The sequence below is a fragment of the Engraulis encrasicolus genome, chromosome 4 (genome assembly GCF_034702125.1).
Source record: "Engraulis encrasicolus isolate BLACKSEA-1 chromosome 4, IST_EnEncr_1.0, whole genome shotgun sequence".
Taxonomy (NCBI): domain Eukaryota; kingdom Metazoa; phylum Chordata; class Actinopteri; order Clupeiformes; family Engraulidae; genus Engraulis; species Engraulis encrasicolus.
Genome location: NC_085860.1, coordinates 11,963,728 through 11,968,012, shown reverse-complemented (window position 1 = coordinate 11,968,012; position 4,285 = coordinate 11,963,728). Strand labels below are relative to the sequence as shown.

The following is a 4,285-nucleotide window of genomic DNA, read 5'->3' as shown; positions in this document are numbered from 1 at the left end:
CCTGCTGCTGTTTAGCTTAGCAGCTAGCTATTGCTCTATAGCCTGCTATTGCCCTGTAATGCCCCACATGTTACTCAAAATATGTATCTTATTTTTTGTAATGGGCGTCACTATTGGCCAGTCCTGAATATCACCTTTGAAAAGCCATGTTTGCCGATATTGTGAGAAAAGGTTCACCTCTGTTTTTCAACTTGACAGATGGTTGCCCCCTGTGCGAGTGGAAGATGTGACTTTGAAGATAGTCATTGTAAAAGGTAGGATTTATGTCCATGTTCAATTGTTTTACACTTTACCCTCTGCTTGAACACTTTACTTACACCAAAGCAAAATGAGGATAAACATATTTTTTAGCCAATTAGCTGTCATTTTCATGTTGGCATGGTGTCAACAGTTATTTTGTATTGTATGAAACATGGATATGGTGAAAAATATTTGAATTAACTTTTAATTTCACACTGTCTTAAGTGGCTGTAGTCACGTTATTTACCAATATTTTTAAATGGTGACAATATTCCCCAGTCTAAAAAGTGGTGAAGATGTACCTGACTTGCTTGCCATAGACAACAAGAAGTGGTGTTTCATGCATGGTGTGGAGTTGCTTGAGGATGCAAAATCATTGGTAATCCAACAACATGCGTCAGTCAACATCTATGCAGTGACATAGGCTATTTGATATGGCAGATTATATTTGGTTGAGGCTACTCTACTCTCCTTGACCCCTGGTCTCAACTTAGGTTTTACAGGAAGTCAGTCAAAGCCATTGTGATGTTAGCCCTCATCTTATCTTGTAATTTCTGTTAAATCAACTCCAGCACTCTAATTATGTGTTTTGTCATAGGTGCAAAAGGCTTGTCTAAGATAAGCTGGCAGTCTACACCGCATGGCCTGCGTTGCTGACATTGAGTTAAGTAAGTATGGTAGATGCTCTTTTTGTCTTATATTTTTATCAATCAGTTTCCCTAAAGTATCTTGCTATTTTGTTTATTATAGGGTTTGGGTATAGGGTATACCATAAACCGTACACACACACACACTCACACACACACACACACACACACACACACACACACACACACACACACACACACACACACACACACACACACACACACACACACACACTTCCCTCTACCTATGACCCCCTTTTTTTTTTTTTTTTTAAATTCCCCCCCTACGCAGAGGCATATATGTTTATGCAAAGGTCACCATTTATGTTATCACTTTATATACACACAAAAAAAAAGAAAATGTCTGCAAGTTGAACCGACAAATGATCAGATGAAAATGTTGACTTGAATGAACTTGCAATAAAGTATTAAAAAAGAGTTAAGTAAGTATGGTGGTACATTATGTCATAACAGATAGTATTTAAGTGTTGATGTATGTCTGTCCTGTAGGATGTCTTTGTGGCTTGACCACAGGTGTTGCCCCACCTGCAGCCCCAGAGATAGAAAGACATAGTGACAAGTCACAGGACAGACAGGAAGCACAACACAACTGGGCCTGACAACCATGTCATTTTCTTGTAATGTGTCTTTGACAGGTTAATGCAGAGTTCCTGTGCCTGACATATACTTGAGGAAGCATCTTGGAGGTTGTCAAGGAGAATGGAGGCATTGCCAGAAGGAAGGTAGGATAACTCATGGCTCCAACAGCTAATGGAAACTGTGGGTCTTTCTCAAATGCTAGGCCAGTGTCCTTCCAAGTGTATCAGCCTAATTAGTCACACCCAGTGATTGGATACTTTTTGATGAACTCTACAGAATATCCAATCACTGGGTGTGACTAATAAAGGGTATCCAACCATTGTGTTTGAGTTGCAAACAATCTAATGAAGTTGGGTATTAGGTATTAGAAGGTCAGACATTAGGTGTGGGAGACGCATGGCCCACCTCTAGGTTCACTGACTCTGAATTTTGAACAGTTCTAATTATGATGTTCACCAACGATCTGCACCCCAATAAAGAGAGCATGCGATAAATGGCACCTGCATATCACTGACAAGCACACTATTAAATGCCCCGTATTAGTGGCCATGGTTGTCATTCACTAGACATCAGCATTTTTACATTAGTGCCATTAAAGCTACATAAAAAGTGTGTGCACAGTGTTAAGCTTTCTGCATTTTCTTTTTCCACCATCAGGACTAGAGTGGCGAAGTGATCCAAAGGCAGACTGCACATCTACGTATATGGTTTGCAAGGAACATCCCGTGCCAGAGACTGTGATACAAGGCATGGAGCTGTACAGTGAACTTGGAGCATCTCTTGTGCATGTGTGATGCTCTTTGGACTCGGTTACCGGTATATACCCTCAATCTCAACTCTGTGGATTTGGATTTACAATGGATTGGAAAATATGCCCAAAAGGTTCAATCACTATAAACTACAGTAAATATGTTGGACACTGGCAATCTCAGGTTCTAAGCCATTGTATAGAAGGACAATCCATCACATTTCTATGCATACTTTTCTGTGCTGTTCTCTGATCTTAGTTGATGATTTTTTTGTCCTTATCTTAGCTCAGCATGGCATTGAGTATCATTGAGGGGTTTTTTTCTAAGCTTTTTCTATGCAGATTCAAAGAGGAGCACTATAATGAAAGGCGTAATAATGCCTCAGTAGCACTTCATGGACACATTGATATCATAATTAAAAACATTTCTCTCTCCCTCTCCTCCCCCACTTTGGGAAAGAATCAAAGAGTCAAAAGTGCTCCTGTGGGCAGTTAATTCTAAAATGTCCATTCACAAATAACATCTTTTTCATGAATGTCTAAGTAAATAAGTGAGTAAATAGACACATACTGTTCTGTTGAGAGTATGTTTTTCGGCCAGAGATATCTGACTGCATTCAAAATGGTGGATTAACATGCAGAGGACCCCACTATTATTCATTTGCCCAAGCGATTATGACATTACTTAGAATTTGCTGGTGGTTGTAAGCATTCATGAAAAAGATGACATTTCTGAACAGGCCACATAAATTAATGTGGTACAGTACACTGATAATTTCAGGTTTTCTGTTTAATTTCTGTTTAATCATACGATTATATTGTCTAGATTTTGGTGTTTTATTATCGTTTGACTGCATGTTTGTCCAGCTGATGAAATATTAATAAAAGAAATGTTTTGACGTTCTTGTCAAGTATATTTTTCTCATACACCTAAACAAGATATTAATTCTACATGAGAAAATAAGTATTCTAGCTAAGAAAATCAGACTAGTTTTAAGACTTTAAATGAACTGGAAACAAGTAAATTTGCCTTGTTTTAAGCGTATTGTATGCTTGTTTTGAGCAATAATTTCTTGGATGACATTTAATTCTAAGCAATAATGACTAATAAAGGAGAAGAAATTGCTTAAAATAAGAAAAAAAATCTTAACAAGCAACAGAAAAATAAGATTTTTATACTTGTTTCAAGTGTTTTTCTATGCCTACCACTTAGATATTATTTTCTTGTTTTAAGAATTCTTACCAAGTCCAATTTGCTCGCTGCACTGGCAGATTATTTTGCTCAAAATAAGCAATTTTTCACCTAAAACACTATATTTTTTGCTTATTTTTTTAGAGGGCTTTTTTGCAGTGCAAAGTTGCATTTTTGATATCATTTGAATTTCCCATTGCTCATAATTACATTTTTTTCACGCTACAGATGAGGAGAGTGCTCCCCAACCAACAAAGAGAGCTCGGCTGGCGACTGATGTGACAGAGACTGCAAAAGATGGCACAGTATGGCATGAAGAACAGGTGGGAACTGGTCCACATTTCACCCCACCATCGCCATACAGCGCAGATGGAGAGCCAACAGCTAAGGCCAGGAGGTCAATCACAAGTCGCCTTCAGAGCTTCCTTTGTTTCATCACTCTGGACATGCTTGGCATCATTCGAGACTGTACAATTCAACATGCGAAGCAAACTGAGCATGTGGATTGGTTCATGGACATACCTGAACTAATGGCATTTATTTCCATCACCATCATGAGGGGAATCTTCAAGGTACCATCACTGCCTGACTGCTGGTCGAAAAACCTGGGAAACCCACACATCATCGAAACCATGTCCCGAGGCCGTTTCCAAAACATCATGCATCACCTGCGCTTTGATGACAGAGACACCCGCAGCAAGCGAGTACAGACTAATAGGTTTGCTGCAATTTCAAACATATGGGGATTGTTTGCAACCAACTGCATCACATCCTACATCCCTGGTCAACACATCACCATTGACAAACAACTTTTCCCGTGCAAGACTCGCTGCTGTTTCCTACAGTACATTGCAACTA

The 4,285-nt window shown here is 39.0% G+C and overlaps 1 long non-coding RNA gene across 1 annotated transcript; it reads left to right on the top strand.

Moving 5' to 3' along the window:
• The first annotated feature begins 328 nt into the window (after window positions 1–328).
• On the top strand, window positions 329–3,134 carry LOC134447299 (uncharacterized). Its single transcript, XR_010034585.1, has 3 exons — window positions 329–908; window positions 1,544–1,630; window positions 2,145–3,134. It is a non-coding gene; the product is annotated as an uncharacterized LOC134447299 (long non-coding RNA).
• Window positions 3,135–4,285: the final 1,151 nt, after the last annotated feature.